The sequence below is a fragment of the Mesoplodon mirus genome, assembly GCF_964341445.2.
Source record: "Mesoplodon mirus genome assembly, chromosome: 2".
Taxonomy (NCBI): domain Eukaryota; kingdom Metazoa; phylum Chordata; class Mammalia; order Artiodactyla; family Ziphiidae; genus Mesoplodon; species Mesoplodon mirus.
Genome location: NC_138977.1, coordinates 90,523,205 through 90,544,022, shown reverse-complemented (window position 1 = coordinate 90,544,022; position 20,818 = coordinate 90,523,205). Strand labels below are relative to the sequence as shown.

At 45.7% G+C, this 20,818-nt stretch overlaps 1 long non-coding RNA gene across 1 annotated transcript in view; it reads right to left on the bottom strand.

Annotated features, from left to right (window-relative positions):
* LOC309796028 overlaps positions 1-19,574 on the bottom strand; it is a 29,098-nt gene extending 9,524 nt beyond the window's left edge. Inside the window, exon 1 of the long non-coding RNA XR_014292404.1 lies at positions 19,518-19,574. This is a non-coding gene — a long non-coding RNA (uncharacterized lncRNA). The remainder of the gene's footprint in view (positions 1-19,517) is intronic.
* Positions 19,575-20,818: the final 1,244 nt, after the last annotated feature.

Genomic DNA, 20,818 nt, shown 5'->3' with positions numbered 1-20,818 from the left:
GAGCCCCATTCACATTGTTTCCTGTATAAATGGCACCGCTGGAGCACCATGTAGAATAAATCGGAGTGGGGCCTTTGGAGCTGTGCATCAACTTAGCCTGGATTGCGTGGCTATTATGTGTCAGGCACTGCTGTAGGTGCAGAAGTATTAGGCTCAGAGTCAAGTCCAAGAATAGGAACCAGCCAACCAGCCAAGGCTGGAGGTTGGAAGAGCATAGAAAAAAGAACAAGATACGCATGTACACAGCCCCAAAGCAAGTCCTGCCAGACCCCAGGGACTGGGCCAGTTCTTATTTGTGCCCACTCATTCCTGTCCTCCCAATAGAATAGATATGAAGAAAGCTGCAGGTGGAGAGGTGCCAAAGAGGGAGAGGTGAAAATTAAAACACATTTATAGACAGATGCTAGATTTACAAACTAGCCTCTACAAAGCCCCCAGGGGGTTGCCTTCCTTCCGTGATGAAAGGTCAGCATGAGTACAAACAGATTCAGCCCCTCTGGACACAGACCAGACACCTGAAATGGTTTGATTTTCCAGCCTGTGCTATGGAATAAATGGCTTGACTCTCTCTGGAAGGCCAGTGGCGGAGAATAACTCCAAACCTGTGATGATACATTTCTCTCTACCTCATTAAACACTTACTTGAGTGAGAAAAGTGAAGTCAGTAAAAATTTATGGACTGCTCTGCCCTAGTTTCTGCAAAACTTCAACTTTTCCTTCTCATCGGCTGTGTGATTTACTGAACATGAGCTAACGGTCACAAGCCTGGTACCCGGTGAGTGCAGGGAATAAGTGAATGAAACCCTGGCTTTGGGGAAGTGGATACTACTGTCATGTTGATGGCTTATATAGTAGGAAGCTGGCTTAATGTCACAGCTGATGTCTGATTGCTTAAAACGATGAAGAGAGATTTCCATAGAAAGCCTGAGTCAGCAAAGCAATAGAAAGGCTGAGTCTTTTCCATAGAAAGCCTCTGCTCACAGCTGTCTCCCATTCCAACTGAAATCCCTCAGTCCTGAGGTCATTGTTGGAGACAGGGTCATCACAGTGTCAGCCTGTGATGCTGAAGAATAATCCATGATGCCTTTAGCTGAGAGAGCAGGACTGGCCTCAGCTAAGGAGGAGAGGAACAACAAGGCTGGGGGAGTGCTTGTCATCTTCTCTAGGGAAGATAGGAAAAGAGTCTCTCTTTTCCAAGCATTCAGGATACTTCCTGCAGAAAAAAATGACAGAAACTCCATTCAAACTGGCTTAAGGATCACAGTGGAAGTTCTGGGCTTGTGTAACTGGAAAATCCACAGGTAGACTTGGTGGGTTCAGGTATGGCTGGGTTCGTAGGCTCCAATAGCATCCATAGGTCCATAGGTCCACAGGTCCCAGGCCAGCCTCTCCTCTCTTGCCCGTCTTCGTTCTCAGGCAGGCTCCAGCCAGGTGGTTGTCCTTGGAAGCTCCAGGCTTACCTCAACCACATAGCTCGCAACTCTCAGCTCAAAGGAAAAACCTCTTTCCCAGTATCTCCAGTAAAAGTTCCAGGATTGAGTCTCATTGGCCTGGCTTGGGTTACATTCCCAACCCAAAGGCAATCATCTTGGCCAAGAGGATAGAAAATGCTGATTGGCCAGGTGTAGATTATGTGCCCAGCCCTGGAGCAGAGTGGGTGAGATCAGCCCCACTGGATCCCTGGGACCAGGAGTGAAAACAGGTTGCTTACATTTAGGAAATGAATGCCAGGCAGGTCAAAGAGCAGATCTCCAACTCATGCTCCCCCACCACCACCATGTGTAAATGAACAGTCTATTCTGGGGTCTTATTTGGCTCATATGGGTCCTGCTCATGACATTAAAATAGAACAGGGCCTGCCTGGGCCAGGGTACACTGTCCTAGAGCCCTTGGGAGCTTTCTACTTCTCTTGCTTGCATTTTGTGTGTCTCTCTGGAAGAGAGAAAAATGGAATTTAGATGACATTTCTCAAAGGGCTTTCATGTCCAATGACTGGCCCACATGCACTGGACAATCAAAGCATCATGGGGTGGTGTGGGGTGGGCAGAGGGTAGAGATGTTTGTGTCTCCAGGTCTAAGTTCCACCTCTACCACCTGCTTCCCATGTGATCTTAGGTTAATCAAAGGAATTACTGTATATTCCCTACCTCAAAGACCGGTGAGGATGTGAATACTTGAAATTATGAGAAAGTACTTGATGGATTATTATTAGTAATGATAAGAGGTATATATCAGACAGTGCATACATTATTTTATGGTTATTATTATTTTAGGTTAACAGCTGATCTTTCAGCAGAAACTCTGCAAGCCAGAAGGGAGTGGCAGGACATATTTAAAGTGATGAAAGAGAACAACCTACAACCAAGATTACTCTACCCAGCAAGGATCTCATTTAGATTTGATGGAGAAATCAAAAGCTTTACAGACAAGCAAAAGCTACAAGAATTCAGCAACACCAAACCAGCTTTACAATGAATGCAAAAAGAACTTCTCTAAGCAGGAAACACAAGAGAAGAAAAAGACCTACAAAAACAAACCCAAATCAATTAAGAGAATGGTAATAGGAACATACAATCACCTTGAATGTAAATGGATTAAATTCTCCAACCAAAAGACACAGACTGGCTGAATGGATACAAAAACAAGACCCTTATCTGTGCTGTCTACAGGAAACCCACTTCAGACCTAGGGACACATACAGACTGAAAGTGAGGGGATGGAAAAAGATATTCCATGCAAATGGAAATCACAAGAAAGCTGGAGTAGCAATACTCATATCAGATAAAATAGACTTTAAAATAAAGACTGCTACAACAGATAATGAAGGATACTACACAATGATCAAGGGATCAATCCAAGAAGAAAACATAAAAATTATAAATATTTATGCACCCAACATAGGAGCAGCTCAATACATAAGGCAAATGCTAACAGCCATAAAAGGAGAAATCGACAGTAACACAATAATAGTGGGGGACTTTAACACCCCACTTACACCAATAGACAGATCACCCAGACAGAAAATAAATAAGGAAACAAAAGCTTTAAATGACACAATAGACCAGATAGACTTAATTGATATTTTTAGGACATTCCACCCGAAAGCAGAAGAATACACTTTCTTCTCAACTGCACACAGAACGTTCTCCAGAATAGATCACGTTTTGGGTCACAAATCAAACCTTAGAAAATTTAAGAAAATTGAAATTGTATCAAGCATCTTTTCCGACCACACCGCTATGAGATTAGAAATCAGTTACAGGAAAAAAACAGTAAAACCCACAAATATATGGAAACTAAACAGTGCGCTGCTAAATAACCAATAGATCATTGAAGAAATAAAAGAGGAAATAAAAAAATACCTAGAAACAAATGACAACAAAAACACGATGATCCAAAACCTATGGGATGCAACAAAAGCAGTTCTAAGAGAGAAGTTCATAGCAATTCAAGCCTACCTCAGGAAACAAGAAAAATCTCAAATAAACAATCTAACCTTACACCTAAGGCAACTAGAAAAAAAAAACAAAGAAAACCCAAAATTAGTAGAAGGAAAGAAATCATAAAGATCAGAGCAGAAATAAATGAAATAGAAACAAACAAAACAGTAGCAGAGTTCAATAAAACTCAAAGCTCATTCTTTGAGAAGTTAAAGAAAATTGATAAACCTTTAGCCAGACTCGTCAAGAAAAAAAGGGAGAGGACTCAAATCAATAAAATTAGAAATGAAAAAGGAGAGATTACAACTGACACCGCAGAAATACAAAAGATCGTAAGAGACTACTACAAGCAACTATATGCCAATAAAATGGACAACCTGGAAGAAATGGAAAAATTCTTAGAAAAGTGCAACCTTCCAACATTGAAGCAGGAAGAATTAGAAAATATAAACAGACCAATCACAGGTAATGAAATTGAAACTATAATTAAAAATCTTCCAACAAACAAAAGTCCAGGACCAGATGGCTTCACAGGAGAATTCTATCAAATATTTATAGAAGAGTTAACATCTATCCTTCTCAAATTCTTCCAAAAAACTGTGGAGGGGGGAACACTCAACCTCATTCTATGAGGCCACCATCACCCTGATACCAAAACCAGACAAAGATATCACAAAAAAAGAAAATTATAGACCAATATCACTGATAAGCATAGATGCAAAACTCCTCAACAAAATACTAGCAAACAGAATCCAACGACACATTAAAAGGATCATACACCATGATCAAGTGGGATTTATCCCAGGGATGGAAAGATGCTTCAGTACATGCAAAACAATCAATGTGATACACCATATTAACAAATTAAAGAGTAAAAACCATATGATCATCTCAATAGATGCAGAAAAAGCTTTTGACAAAATTCAACACCAGTTTATGATAAAAACTCTCCAGAAAGTAGGCATAGAGGGAACCTACCTCAACATAATAAAAGCCGTATATGACAGACCCACAGCCAACATCATTCTCAATGGTGAAAAACTGAAAGCATTTTCTCTAAGATCAGCAGCAAGACAAAGATGTCCACTCTCGCCACTATTATTCAATGTAGTATTGGAAGTCCTAGCCACGGCAATCAGAGAAGAAAAAGAAAAGAATACAAATTGGAAAAGAAGAAGTAAAACTGTCAATGTTTGCCGATGACATGATACTCTACATAGAAAATCCTAATGATGCCACCAGAAAACACTAGAACTAATCAATGAAATTGGTAAGGTTGCAGGATACAAAATTAATGCACAGACATCTCTTTCATTCCTATACACTAACAACAAAAGATCAGAAAGAGAAATTAAGGAAACAATCCCATTTACCACTGCAACAAAAAGAATAAAATACCTAGGAATAAGCCTACCTAAGGAGGCAAAAGACCTGTACTCAGAAAACTATAAAACACTGATGCAAGAAATCAAAGATAGATGGAGAGATATACGATGCTCCTGGATTGGAAGTATCAATATTGTGAAAATGCCTATACTACCTAAAGCAATCTACAGGTTCAATGCAATCCCTATCAAATTACCAATGGCATTTTTCACAGAACTAGAACAAGAAATTTTACAATTTGTATGGAAACACAAAGGACGCCGAATAGCCAAAGCAATCTTGAGAAAGAAAAACGGAGCCAGAGGAATCAGGCTCCCTGACTTCAGAGTATACTACAAAGCTACAGCAGTCAAGACAGTACGGTACTGGCACTAAAACAGAAATATAGACTAATGGAACGAGATAGAAAGCCCAGAGATAAACCCATGCACATATGGTCACCTTATCTTTGATAAAGGAGGCAAAAAACAGCCTCTTCAAGAAGTGGTGCTGGGAAAACTGGACAGCTACAAGTAAAAGAATGAAATTAGAACACTCCCTAACACCATACAAAAAATAAACTCAAAATAGATTAAAGACCTAAATGTAAGGCCAGACACTATCAAACTCTTAGAGGAAAACATAGGCAGAACACTCTATGACATAAATCATAGCAAGATCCTTTCTGACCCACCTCCTACAGAAATGGAAATAAAAACCAAAATAAACAAATGGGACGTAATGAAACTTAAAAGCTTTTGCACAGCAAATGAAACCATACACAAGAAGAAAAGACAACCCTCAGAATGGGAGAAAATATTTGCAAACGAAGCAACTGACAAAGGATTAATCTCCAAAATATACAAGCAGCTCATGCAGCTCAATATCACAAAAACAAACAACCCAATCCAAAACTGGGCAGAAGACCTAAATAGACATTTCTCCAAAGAAGACATACAGATGGCCAACAAATGCATGAAAAAATGCTCAACATCATTAATCATTAGAGAAATGCAAATCAAGACCACAGTGAGGCCACTGTGGTCATCATCAAAAAATCTACAAACAATAAATGCTGGAGAGGGTGTGGAGAAAAGGGAACCCCCTTGCACTGTTGGTGAGAATGTAAATTGATACAGCCACTATGGAGAACAGTATGGAGTTTCCTTAAAAAACTAAAAATAGAACTACCATAGGACCCAGCAATCCCACTACTGGGCATATACCCTGAGAAAACCATAATTCAAAAAGAGTCATGTACCAATATATTTATTGCAGCTCTATTTACAATAGCCAGGACATGGAAGCAACCTAAGTGTCCATCAACAGATGAATGGATAAAGAGGATGTGGCACATATATAGAATGGAATATTACTGAGCCATAAAAAGAAACGAAATTGAGTTTTTTGTAATGAGGTGGATGGACCTAGAGTCTGTCATACAGAGTGAAGTAAGTCAGAAAGAGAAAGACAAATACCGTATGCTAACACATACATATGGAATTTTAAAAAGCGGTACTGATGAACCTAGTGGCAGGGCAGGACTAAAGACGCAGACATAGAGAACAGACTTGAGGGCATGGGGGACAGGGAAGGGGAAGCTGGGACGAAGTGAGAGGGTAGCATTGACATATATACACTATCAAATGTAAAATAGATAGCTAGTGGGAAGCAGCCGCACAGCACAGGGAGATCAGCTCGGTGCTCTGTGACCACCTAGAGGGGTGGGATAGGGAGGGTGGGAGGGAGACGCAACAGGGAGGGCATATGGGGATATATGTACACGTATAGCTGATTCACTTTGTTATACAGCAGAAACTAAGAAAACATTGTAAAGCATTTATACACCAATAAAGATGGGGGGGGGGAAAGAACAAAATTCAACTGAGTAAAATTTAAAGATCTAAAATTAATTAATTAATTAATTAATTAATAATAAACTGGTCCAGCCCGTTTTTATTTGAATCCAAAGAGTAATCCTCTCTGTACTTCAGTTTTCCCTTCTGTAAAATAAGGTTGTTGGGTTAGAACAATTCTAAGCTCTCCTCAGGACTCTGAGGTTCCCTGATTCTGTGGCTACCTCTGAACCAGGGTATCTGGGGACCCTATAAGACACTGAGTCCAAGTAAAGAAAAGGCCCCAAAGGAGGAGCACTTGGGGTTATTTCAGAGGCCTTGGCCTAAAGGTACATACTGTAAAATTTGACTTAGAGGGCTAAGTACTGCTTGGTTGAATTCACAATGCTTTATTGAGGCATGACACTGGAAATATTCATCCGTCTTATGGCACAAAACCTGAGCAATAAGAACGACCCATCAGCAGGGACCTGGGGTGCCACACGGTACACATAGGATGGCTGTCAGCCCTGACTGAAGTGCAGCTGCCCTGTCACTTTTCCCTCTTGCCACCCCTGCCAAGGCTTATCTCCCAGCGGTGATATCTGTCCCAACCCCAGCACCTGCCACAGCCTGGAGCCACCAGAGCCACCTGGGGCTTGTGGTTTGCTAGAAGAGTGACCTCTACCACCATAAGAGCCAGGGTTTCTGCCTCCAACATTTTGGTTCTTTCCTGAAACAAAATTTGAAGATTAATTGTAATTGCCTAAGAGCATTGTAGCTTCTGCCACCTCCCTCATTCCCACATCATTCACCTTCTCTGCCACGGCTGCCACCATAACCACTGAAGTTTTTGCCCATCAAGAAAGTGGATTCTGTCAAAATCAACTCTTAGGCACCACCAAAGAGTCTACCATGGGCTGGATGAAAAGTTGGCCAACCCTCAGTCATACAATGCTCACCTCACTTCACAGCAGTGGGACTTCCGTGGTCATCCACAGTGTGGTCTTCCTGGATAATAACTGGATACCCAGAACCATGGTCACTGAAGGTTACCAAAACCGTGCCTCTCTCTCGTGACCTTATTTACTGTTTACTGTTCAAATAACCTCTTTTTTTTTTAAATTTATTTTTGGCTGTGTTGGGTCTTCGCTGCTGCGCACGGGCTTTCTCTAGTTGCAGCGAGCAGGGGCCACTCTTTGCTGCTGTGCATGGGCTTCTCACTGCGGCGGCCTCTCCTGTTGCAGAGCACAGGCTCCAGGCACATGGGCCCCAGTAGTTGTGGCATACAGGCTCAATACAGGCTCAGTAGTTGTGGCTCGCGGGCTCTAGAGTGCAGGCTCAGTAGTTGTGGTGCACGGGCTTACTTGCTCTGCGGCATGTGGGATCTTCCTGGACCAGGAATTGAACCCATGTCCCCTGCATTGGCAGGCGGATTCCCAACCACTGCGCCACCAGGGAAGTCCCCAAATAACCTCCTGAGAGGAGTCCTGCAGTGTCTTCCTTAACCAGGTCAGTGGGCCTTCTAGAGTCTTCTCTTGAAAAAGGCCTGTTTGGCTCACCCCGAGGGTTTCTTGTCCATCCACCTTATGTGGCCTTGCATGCATGGCTGCTTCTACTTCTTCCACGGTGGGCTTGTGACAAATGCAATGGCCCTGGAGTGACTGGTGGTTGCCTCTTCCGACACCTCCCAGTTGGTGAACATGACCCACTGTCCTCAGGCTCCTATTGGTCACCTCCAAGTTCAAGTCCCCAGTGAGAAGCCTCTGCAGCCGTGAGACTTCAACATGGTGGCTATTAGAGCAGACACTGCCACCACCCTTCCTCAGGGGCATCCACGACAAAAAGGAGCTGACCCAGACCCAGATCTCAAAACTCGCTTGTTTTATGAACCAAGTCAATGGGCTGGTGAGACACCTTTTCACTTTTTTCCCCCCAGTTTTATTGAGCTATAATAACATACAGAACTCTATCAGTTTAAGGTGTACAGCATAATGATTTGACTTACACAGCTTATGAAATGATTACCACGATAAGTGTAGTAAACACCCATCATCTCACATAGAATATTAAGGAAATTTTTTTTTTTTTTTGCGGTATGCGGGCCTCTCACTGTTGTGGCCTCTCCCGTTGCGGAGCACAGGCTCTGGACACACAGGCTCAGCGGCCATGGCTTACGAGCCCAGCCGCTCCACGGCATGTGGGATCCTCCCGGACCGGGGTACGAACCCGTGTCCCCTGCATCGGCAGGCGGACTCTCAACCACTGCGCCACCAGGGAAGCCCTAAAGGAAATTTTTAAATGTTTTTCCTTGTGATGGGAACTCTTAAGGTTTACTCTCTTAACACCTTTCATATAGAACATACAGCGGTTAAATCATATTTAACACGTGGTACATGACATCCCTAGTATTTATTTATCTTATAACTGGAAGTTTGTACCTTTTGACCTTCTTCATCCAATCCCCTCTCTCCCCACCCCTGACACCCTTTCACTCTTTCGTGGCCACCACACACTATTTTGTCTCCTAAGAAGCTCAGACCTGAGATTTGCACTTAACTGGATGCATTTTCCTCATCCTGAACACCCTGGTGTAACTATTCCACGACTTCATTGCTAAGCCTTCATTGTTTTAATCGGTTTAGAGTTTCATTGTATCTCTTTTTTTAATAAAGCAAGCTCAATTCCCAGCATAAATAAGTGGTTGAGGGAATATGAAGAAATGGCTACCAATCCCTATGAAAGAAGCATAAACAAAACAGAATCCCCTGTGCTCAAGTTTAGGGATTGCGTCCCATAGAGTTAGGGTGTTGATTAAGGTTGAGGGGAAAATAGGAAGTCAAAAGGCCTGGAAGAGCTATCCCCTTCCTCTTAGCCTGGCTGAGGACCCTCCTCCACCTAGGACAACAGTGTCCATGAGCTGCCCCCCACTTTGAGAAGGGAGGGAGCCTCTGGGAGAACATCATATAATACAGGAAACTGCTTCGCTGCTGTGAATGTCTCAGGGAACGAGACTGTATTTGTGGCAGACACTGCAACAGCCAATCGCAACCCCCTGGCCCTCGCTCCTTTTGCTACAGAAGCAGAAAAGGGCAGCCTCTACTTTCTCAGTCTCCTTTGCAGCAAGGAGGATGCAACACGGTTCTGGCCAGTGAGATTAAAGGAAGTGGAGGTTGGTTGAGTTTCAGGAAAATCTTTGGCTTTGATGCAGCTGGCGCTGGCCTCTCTCCTAACTGGCGGAAGTCCGGATATGGGAGCAAAGCAGATGGGGCGGGGGCAGGGGGAGGGGGGCACGTGGGAGTCTCTTCTCATCACTCTGTTCCCATTCTAGCAGTGAAACAGAAGGCAAGGCCATCAACTGTGAGTGAGGACATGGAAGGAGAGGTCGGGACACATACGAGGATCAGTGAGCAGACTCAGGACTGACCTGAGTTTCGTGGTCAAAGAGGTAAAGTGAGACCAGCCAGCATGGGAGGTGTTTTCCTCTAGCCTTGTTCATCGGCCTGCATGCCGACGTGGACTAAGATTTAAGTAGGGTTCATGTTTTGCCAGGCAACTACAACAAAAAGAGAGAGGGAAAGGGGTTGAGGGTTCTTGCAAGGAAGTGACTATAGACGTGGACCATGGACACTAAACGGGGGATAGAGGCAACTGAGGAAGGGACGTGGGGTAGGGGGTACACTGCCTGTAGACTTAAGGGAGTCTCTGCCCCCCAAGGCCAGAGAATGGTGTGAGACAAGCTGCGGGGAAAGGGAGCTGGAAAAGTGGGAGGTGATGGTCAGGGGGATGCTTGAAACTGAGCTGAAGGAGGAGGTGCAGTTGTTGGTCACGACCAGCTGATGATAAAGATGCAGTGTCCAGAGTGGAAAATGCAGGCAGAAGAGGTTATGCTCCCTCCTCCCTTGAAGTTAGATACCCAGACCTAAGGCCTGAAACCTCAAAATGCTAGCCTTCCAGGGACTTCCCTTGTGGTCCAGTGGTTAAGAATCTGCCTTTCAATGCAGGGGACGTGGGTTCGATCCCTGGTCGGGGATCTAAGATCCCACATGCCATGGAGCAACTGATCCTGTGCGCTAGAGAGAAGCCCACACACCGCAACAAAAGATCCCGCGTGCCGCAACTAAGACCCAAGGCAGCCAAAATAAATAATAAATTAAAAAAAGAAAGAACTGAAAAAGAGAAATCTTAAAAAAAAAAAAGTGCTAGCCTTCCATTTCCCACCAAACTGACCCCTTAGAGCCAGTAATTGGAAGCTTTTCTCCAGAGCTTCACAGACTCTCTCCTTCCCTCCCTATCCGTATTAGCAAACTCCCAGCAGGAGCCCAGTTCAGGGGGTCCCCCAAGCACCAGACAGGCAGCAAGATGGGTAAGGAGGACCCTGGCAGGCAGGGGGTGGGGGCGTCATGGTAGAAATGGCAGCTTCGTCTCAGAACAAGGCAGGGACTCAGGAATTAGAAGAGGTTGCAAGATCAGGGGGAGCCATGCTCCCCTGGGCTGAGGGGGAGGGAAGCCAGGGCTGGCTCCAGGGCTGGGACGCCCTCTCCTCCCTTAGCCAGGGGAAGGCCCCCAGTCTGAGGTGGAGGGGAAAGCAGATGAATGGGTAAAGCTCTGCATGGCTCTAAAGGTTAGAAGGTGAAGGGCTGAGAGCCAAGCTGTGCATTGTGTTCATAGTCAGGATTCCAGAATGGGAAGGAATCTTGGAGGCATTAAGGTTAGATGCACTACACATAACGGAAGTCTTAGGGTGGACATTTCGGGTGGTCCATGGTACATGGTAATGGTCACTCCTCAATTGTCAGGGTCCTGGGTTCACTTTTTGCCCACCATCCTACCTGTGGCCTCCATTCTAGTGATGGTATTTTGGCCAAGTTGCTTTATTTTTCTGAGCCTCAGTTTGTTCATCTGAAGAATGGGACTAATTACAGTCTCCACTTCATGAGGCTAAGGAGCAGACTAGTTAAGATAACATATGAAAAGTGCTTTGCACCCATGCCAACACAATAACGTTTCACCGTTACTTGGTTTGTTCAGCTCTAGTCCAGTGCTGGGTATATCGTTGGAGCTCAATAAATGTGGAGCTCAACACATATTGCTTGAATTATTATTATTATTATCGTTATTATTGATGAGGCTTCACACAGTACTCACAAGCTCTATCCAGAACCCACTCCATTACCCAGCACCTAGGAAGGGTCTAATTTCCTTGACCCATCTTTATTTCTGGATGACCAGTTGCCAGAATTGGAACTGACCCAAGGAGCAATTGTCACAGAGCAGCTGTTGGAGGGTCCAGCCCACGTCAGCCCAGCAGAGCCCAAGGACCTCCTCGGCCAGACCAGACGCTGCTCATGGCTTTTGTTCACCTGTCAAATTCCCCCACCCGTCCTCCTCTGGGAAGAAAGAGCAGACACAATTGAGTCCTTGGGAGGCCAACACAGCCTAGAGGCTGGGAGCCTGGGAAGGAGAGCCAGGGGAGAGTCGCTGCAAGGGACCATTCTGGGGTGTCCGGCACAGGCCTGGGAAGTGTTTTCCTTCCTTGTGCCATTGGCTGCGTGTGTGTGCAGCTCTCACTGGAGATGGCCTCACTCCCTCTCTCCCAGAGTCACAGAGGGATTGTGGTGAGAAGCTCAGGAAAGTCAAAACAAGCCTGGTGATGTGAAAACCATATGAGAACTTTCTGGGGCCCCAGGTCAGCCTAATGGTTCTCCCAGCTGTCACCGAGCCCACAGACACTGGCCCTGTGTGAGGTGGGGGGCCTTGGCCCCCTCGCTCAAATTCAACAGACAAAATTTAAAAGGAAAGAGAGATGAGGAAGGCTGCCGGTCGGTCTCTCTTCTATCATCTCTGTGCTTCCAAGGGCTTAGCAATACAGTGATGCCAGGCCCTTTAAGTGATGCATAGTTATTGAGCGCTTGCTACCTGCCAGGCTCATCCACGGTGGGCCTCATTTCCCCTCTCATTCCTTTCACTCGTCTCAGGGTTTACCTGATTCCCGTGTCAAAGCTCAGGTCTCTGAGGTTTATGGAGGTCAAGTCACCAAGGTGACATGGCTAATAAGTGGTGGAACAGCCCGCAGGGGTTTGAATGCAGGCCCATCTGGCTGAAAACCTTGACCTTTGATTATCTGAGCTGCCTCCCTGGTGACCTTTTGGTTATTTCAAACAAATTTACCAACGTTCAAAATTTTGCGTCAAGGCGTAGCTTTTGGAATGTTCCCCGTCCTAGAGAGAAATGGAGACATATTTTTTCCTTCCAGTCATATTATCTAATCTTTGGACAATACTCTAACATACCAATCATTATTTATACCTGAAGTTACTGCACAGCAAAGCCTGTCAGGGTGGGAGGGAGACTATTTTCCAGAGCTCTCATTATTGTGATGTTAAAATTAAATGTTCTCTTAGAGCAACTAAAAAAAAACAAAAAACCTAATTCAGAAAGTGAGGTAAATGGCTGTGCAAGTATAATGGCTTGTTTTTCGGGTTCCCAAAGACCAGAAAAACGAGCTTGATGTACAAATACATGTGCAGACTTTCACCTGTCTATGATCTGCAATTATTTATACATCCAACATCTATCTTCTTGGGATGGTTTCTTGAAAATCATTCAAATCCATTTTAAAACTCAGCAAACTTTTGGAAGGCTGACCAGACCCAAGTGTTCTGAATTTTTTAAATTGAAGTAGCGTTGATTTACAATGTCATGTTAGTTTCAGGTGTACAGCACAGTGATTCAGTTATATATATATATATATTCTTTTTCAGCTTCTTTTCCATAGGTTATTGCAAGATATTGAATATAGTTCTCTGTGCTATACGGTAGGTCCTTATTGTTTACCTATTTTATACATAGTAATGTGCATATGTTAACCCCAGACTCCTAATTTATCCCTCCCACCTCCATTCCCCTTTGGTAACCATAAGTTTGTTTTCAATGTCTGTGAATTTATTCCTCGTGGACTTTAGGGCCGGCAACCTGGAGATGGAGTTGCTTCCAGAAGCTGCCTGGCTCAACTCTGGAGTCAGCTTGAGTCCTGATTATTTCAGGAGAAGCAAGAGTCTGCTTCAACTTCCTCAAGAAAAGACTCATGAAGAGTCCTCCCACTTAACTAACATGAGGGAAGGGAAGGAGCATCAGGGTAGGAGCCAAAGCAATCCAGGCAGAGGAGGTGAAACAACCTAAATGCCATAAGGCTGGTTAAAGGTGTCCCTACACATCCAGACAGAGGGGCCTAGGCAGCTGTTGAGAATGAGCTGGATCTGCAGGGATTAATAAGGAACAATCTTTTGATTGTTTTCTGATCTGTAACAAACCTTTTTCTTGTACTCCTTTTCTTAAATGCAAACCAGTATATAATATCTACTTTTTTCTTTTAATTGGGAGTTATCTGTATCTATAGCTTTCTCTCTCTCCATTGTGTGTATACCTATATAAATAACTATATCTGTGCATGAATATGCTTTGAATAGCTCTTGATGGATAACTAGTAAGCTGGTAACAGTGATTGTTTCTGGAGAGGAAAACTAGGAGGCTTCAGATCAAGTTCAAAAGAACATTTACTTTTCACTCTACCCATTTATAATGTTTGAATTTTAAAATTTTTTAAAAGTATTGTTACCATTGCTAACATGGATTTGACACATATTACATACTAGGTACTATTGTAGCACTTCACATGTTTAAACACATTTAATCCTCACCATACCTTAAGAGCTAGGAACTCTTATTATGACCATTTTACAGATGAGAAAACTGAGGTACAGAGAGCATATACCTCTAGTACGTGACAGAGCAGGCATTTGGTTGCAAATAGAGAGGCTCCAAATATCCTATGCACGTACTGTTTTCAAAAATAATAAAGATGCTGGGTTTTTTTTTTTTTTTATGTCAAGTGGAGTTGCTGCATCTGTCTCAGACATTGAGGGTGACACCAACCCTGGGTCCAGTTCTCAAAGAATAAGGGGTGGGTTGGGTGGGGTTTGGAAGGAGGTGGTGGTGGGGAGGACTGTGAGCCCAGTGCCCAGGTCCCCCAGCTTCTTTTTTTGTTTGTTTTTAATGTCTCTCTTTGGCATGAGGATATATATATATATATATATATATATATTTTTTTTTTTTTTTTTGGCTGTTGGGTCTTCGTTGATGCTCACAGGCTTTCTCTAGTTGCAGCCAGTGGGGGCCACTCTTCGCTGTGGTGCACAGCCTTCTCACTGTGGTGGCTTCTCGTTGCAGAGTATGGGCTCTAGGCGCATGGGCTTCAGTAGTTGTGGCACATGGGCTCTAGAGCGCAGGCTCAGTAGTTGTGGCGCACAGGCTTAGTTGCTCTGCGGCATGTGGGATCTTCCCGGACCAGGGCTCGAACCGGTGTTCCCTGCATTGGCAGGCGGATTCTTAACCACTGCGCCACCAGGGAAGTCCCCCGCCCCAGCTTCTTATTTGAGAAGCTGGGGTTGATTCTCTAGCAGGCCTTGATCCCTTCTATCCTATTGCTAATTTTAAAATACATAAATAGATCTTGCTTTCAGCCTTCATTATGTGAGCGTACGAAGGGGGAGAAATTAACTGAGAGCCTCTCCTGGTCTCCAGTGGACGGATGGAAATTGAAACCCCTCTCCCCCGTTTTCCTTACCGCATTAAAGAAGCACATTGTGTTCTCTGAACCCGTCAGGGCTGCAGTGAGAATGGCACCCTCTCCAGAGTCACCGTAACCCTGAATCAGGTTGATTCACAGGCCGCCTGGCCGTGAACCCCACAGTACTCTATACTTATACTCAAAGAGTACTAACTGCCTTGTTAACAGACCTCCTCTCAAGAGAATGAAACTTAAGCAGAGGAATATCAGAGCGTGATTTCCAGAGAAGTGAGCTGATCCAGAAACTAATAGCATTTCCAGCAACCAAGTCGCCGAAGGCCCACAGAGCAAATAAAAGAGCATTTTAATGGTATTGTCAAGAGGATACGACTTGTCAAGGCAGATTTGCAAACCGGAAAGGGGGCAGAGACCGCTCTTGTCTAGACATCTGATTAGCGAGAAACTGTAGGATTATGAGGAGTGTGTATTTTTCTGGCTGCTGTGTCTGGGGCGGTCAGCCTTTCTGCACACGGGGCTGGTTGAGAGAAACATTTGTCCCCACTGGAAAACGCTGGCTGGTCCTCATCCTCCCTTGGGCTCTAGCAGCCAGTTCGGGACCAAGAGACTGTACAGTAAGTCCCCTACATACGAACCTTCAAGTTGTGAACTTTCAAAGATGCGAACGTGTGTTCACAGGTCCAATCACATAAGTTAGTTCACGTGTCTGGTGTACATTGTCACGTGCGTGCATCCTCTACGAGTGGTTGTGCTTTTGTGAACTTTACTGTACAGGACTGTGTAGAGTACTATTATTTGTGTGAAAAGTATTATAAACCTATTACAGTACAGTACTGTATAGCTGATTGTGTTAGTCGGGTACCTAGGCTAACTTTGTTGGACTTAGGAACAAACTGGATTTATGAACACACTCTCGGATCGGAACTCATTCATATGTAGGGGATTTACTTTGTTAGTTGATTTTAACCTGCTGCTGCTTGGGGCACTGGGCACTTGCCTGGGAGGGTCTGGGGTTCAGAGACAAGAGAATCACTGATGGGCACGTCACCACTTCCCGCCCCTCCATCGGCAGTCCCAGCTTGCTGTCTGATCACGCTGCAGGCTGATCCCCTGGACTTGGGACCGCTGTTCTGCTTAAATAACTGTCCAACCCCCTCCCCCCAGGACACCATGGAAACCACAGCTCTTCCGGGTGGGAATTATGGGTTGTGGGCTCAGACAAATAATCCTCGCTTGGATAGAAATGAAGTCAGGTGAATCGGGGGGTGAGTGTGCAAGGATTGCAGGGCCCTGGAGGTGACAGGTGGGTTCCTAAAGGAAAGGGGCTGGGAATCGGGAAACGTGAGGTTCTAGAACAGGTTCCTCACCTCTAAAGTGAGGAAATTAATATCAATATCACTATCCCAGTCCCTGTCCCACCCGAGTGCTTTCTGCACAGTGCTGTGGGCCATCCCTGCCTGCAGCCCAGGGCTGCATGCTCGTTCATGAAAAAGTCACAGCCCAGCCCCCCATCAACAGCAGGCACTACAGCAAGTGCGACAGACAGGGTTGAGAATACAGAGAGTCGTTCCATCAGTCTGAGTCCAACTAGGCAAAGAAAAACCACTGTGGATTTCAAACAGGGAGTGCATGCCGAGGAATTTGTTACAGGGGTGAGACAGTCTTGAAATTGGCAACAGCAGGAAGCAGCTACCACCTGAAGGCTGGGGAGGTGTGGGGTGAAGGGAGATGGGAGAACCAGAGCCGAGGCAGGAGCCCCCAGACAGGAGCCAAAACCAAAGCAGGCCTGTCTGGTGGGAGTTAGGATCATGGAGCAGCTACCACCCAGGCGGGAAGGGAAAGGGGATAAAAGTATCTTAGATCTTCTCCCTGTGCCCTCGTCTCCAACCTTCTCCTGGCGTACGGTCTTCGGGGGTCAGCCCCTGGCAGGGAGAGCGGAACAGGGCAGCGCAAGTTGGGGCAGGTGAATGGGGTCAGATATTCTGTGAAACAGTCTCCTCACCTCCTGTGCTCTGCCCTCTGCAATCACCAGAGTTAAACCACAGAATTAAATATTTGTGTAATTATTAGTTTAATGTCTTTTTCACCTCCTCCACACCACCAGCACTGAAAACCCTGAGCTCCACGAAGGCAGGGACGGAGTCGGCTTTATTCACGGCTGTAGCACAGCACCCAGCATGATAAGTGATTCCTAGCTGATTCTTTAGTGCATTTGCTAAGAATAATTGAATGAATGAATTGTTGTGTACTGCCCATTGTGCAAGCCATGGATTCTCAGAGTACAGCATGCAGGATTTAAAATCTAAAAACAGTAGCACTTAAACTCACCACACACTCCACAAAGTCTAGATCACCCAGCCCCTAGGGTCGACCTTCCAAGAGCTCAACTTCATGCAACTTCAGTGGGATTCTAGAATTTAAACAGTTCTTACTGTGTTACCAGGACAGAATTTTGCGCCTTGGTGAATATGAAATTATTTTGTAAACCACAAAATAATGCATTTATCTTAGACAGTATAGTAACGTTCATTACATTTTACATGAGTAAGCCCCGCTTCTGCATCTACTGAGAGTGTCACGGAAGGATTTTAGGGTTCCTCTTTTCTAAGACCTATTAACATCTAGCACAGATAGAAATTCCAGGAGATAACTTACACCAGTTACTCACAGGGAGAAATGATTAAGGGGAAGATGAGAAATTGGGTAGAGAGAAGGATTCAAAGAGAGAAAAGGAAAGACAGCCTGAGTCGCTCACACATTCTCGGGAAAGAGGAGGTGACGTGGACCAGGTGACAGGAGGGCGGCAGGACAGTTGCCATGGTTGCAGTGGGCGCTGAGGTACGAGGGGCCAGAAGATGAGAAGTGAAGGTAGCAGATGCCAATTAGGGCAAAAGCACAGCTGAAACTTGACAGGGTGGATTCAATCAGGGCAGAAAGGGACTAGCAAATTGATAACTATAACAAACAGCTACAACAACTAACATCTGTTTATTGCTTTCAGTGTGCCAAGCAACCAGCTCCACAGTAATTCTCAGGACAACCCTGCAAGGTAGATACTAGTATTTCCCCATTTTACTGGTAGGAAACCGGTAGATATCTGGGGGGGGGGTGTGTGTGTGTGTGTGTGGTGTTCTGTTTGGGGTTTGCAGCATCTAATCCCCCTTCCTAACCACACACTGGTTTCCTTGCGAGGAACATGGCAACTGGTCTCCCAGATGGTCCCAATGAGCCTCGCCTTCTGGTATTCACACCCTTTAGGGTCCCCGCACCCCCATATTAAATAAGGCTGACCAATTCTTTTTTTTTTTTTTTTTTTTGCGGTACGCGGGCCTCTCACTGTTGTGGACTCCCCCGTTGCGGAGCACAGGCTCCGGACACGCAGGCTCAGCGGCCATGGCTCACGGGCCCAGCCGCTCCGCGGCATGTGGGATCTTCCAGGACCAGGTCACGAACCCGCGTCCCCTGCATCGGCAGGCGGACTCTCAACCACTGCGCCACCAGGGAAGCCCAAGGCTGGCCACTTCTGAGTGCTGCTGTATATTAACTTATTAAGTCCTCCCAGTGATCCTATAAGGTAGGTACTAGTATGTCCGGTTATACACATTCTTACAGAGGAGGAAATAGAGGTACAGAGAACTTAAGCAACTTGTCCAAGATTGTGGAACTGGCTAGTGGTGGAACTGGGATTTGAATCCAGTTTTCTCACTCCAGAGTTTGTGCTTAACTGAAGCAAAAGTAAATGTGTTGAAGGAAACTAGGTTTACACAGAACTGATGGAGAACCAGGCTGCTGTGGTTTCTTAACTCCCAGAAGGAAGGCATAGTCTTGCTGGATGCCCAGGTGCCCTGTGGTTGGCCCCCTCCCTCCCCATTCCATCGCAGACCTCCTCACCTGCCCCCCACCTGCCCCTCCTCGCCTGCCCCCCACCTGCCCCTCCTCGCCTGCCCCCCACCTGCCCCCCACCTGCCCCTCCTCGCCTGCCCCCCACCTGCCCCTCCTCACCTGCCCCCCACCCAGCGCTGCTCTGCTCCAGCCTCCTTCCTCTGCCTGTAGCGCCGGGACCACATCAGAGCCCTGGCACTGACGCTGCCTCCTGGAACTGCCCCCGACGCCCTCCCCACCTTGTCCACCACCAGCTCCCTCACCTCCTTCAGGTACTTTCTCAGTGAGCTCTCCCTGACCAGCCTATCTAGGATTTTACCTTCTGCTGGCACTTGATTCCCCCTTCCCCCGCCAAGGTAGACACTGTTGTCACCGCACCCAGATTGTTTCCTGGGCCAGTGCACTCACCCCAAGCTGCTGTGAGTGTGGTCGCCAATGGCTCTGAGATGCCCTGCTTCTCTGGGGAACTGCCCTCGACCAACAGGCTCTGCCTTGGCTGAGAAGTTACAGCCCCTTCCTCACCCAACCCAGGGCAACCCACAGCCAGGAAATGCCCTCACGGAAAACAGTATTGTTTGCTATTACTGAAACCAAAGAACATATACTGCCCAGAAACCAAGCCCAGGGAGGTAACTAGGTCACTGACAAGTCAATAGTGCAGAAACTTCAAGATCTGAGCCCCACCTGACTGATTCCACATCTCCAGTCCCTTAGTCACTCCTGGCTGGTAGCAGTGCAGCCTTGCTGGAACACAGCCCTAAGACACCCCTGTGAAATGTGCCAGAATTAACCTCTAGAATGAGTTAGGCAATGGCCCTCAGCTGGCTTTGGCAGCGCTCCAGCTCAGGAAAAAAGGAGCTTTCCCCCTTGCCCGTGGCTGTTCCTATCTCTGTCATGCATTCTGATCGCTCACCCCAATGAGGAAGCACAGCTTCACCTGGGTGCCTTCTACCGAGTACCTTTCTTCATCCACCTAGTTTTCAGATCACATCTGGAGGCAGATGAATAAACTTCCCTTGTTTACCTTATCATTTGACCGAGACCTGAGTGGGCAGACTGTGGGAGGCCAGTAGTCCCAAGAAGAGCTGACAGATGCCTTTGGACAAACAAGCAAGTGAGCTGGGTTACTGGCAAATCATCCAAGATAGGGAGGAATAGCACACTGGGATCAGAAGCCAGCTTTCATAGGCTGGAGAAATTAGATGAGAAGGTGGAATGAGTTTGTGGGCAACAGCATTAGCAGTTCAAGACTCCTGGCTTGACCACCAAGGTCAGGATTTGTGCAAGTCCTAGGATGCATAGAGGCCTGAGGACTCATTGATTCCTTCAACATACATTTGCTGAGCACCTACTATATACCAGGTGCTGTTTTATCTACTGAGGATGCAGCAGGGGACAAAACAGACTGAGTGACTTCCCTCCTGGATGGACATTTTAGTGAGAGAGAGATGGACAAAGTTAAATATATGTTATGTTAAGTGAGCACTAAGAAGAAAAAAAAACAGCAGGAAGGTCTTAGGTTGGGTTCCCTAGAAGCAGAGCCTGAGACAGGGATTTGGTGCAGGTGAGTTTTTTTGTTTTGTTTGTTCGTTTGTTTTGAGCAAGAGTTCTTAGGTGAAAGGGAGTGAAGGAAGCAGATAGTGAATGGAAAAAAAGTCAAGAAGAATGTGGGCTTAGGTCTGATCCACGAGAGACTCTGGAGTATTCAT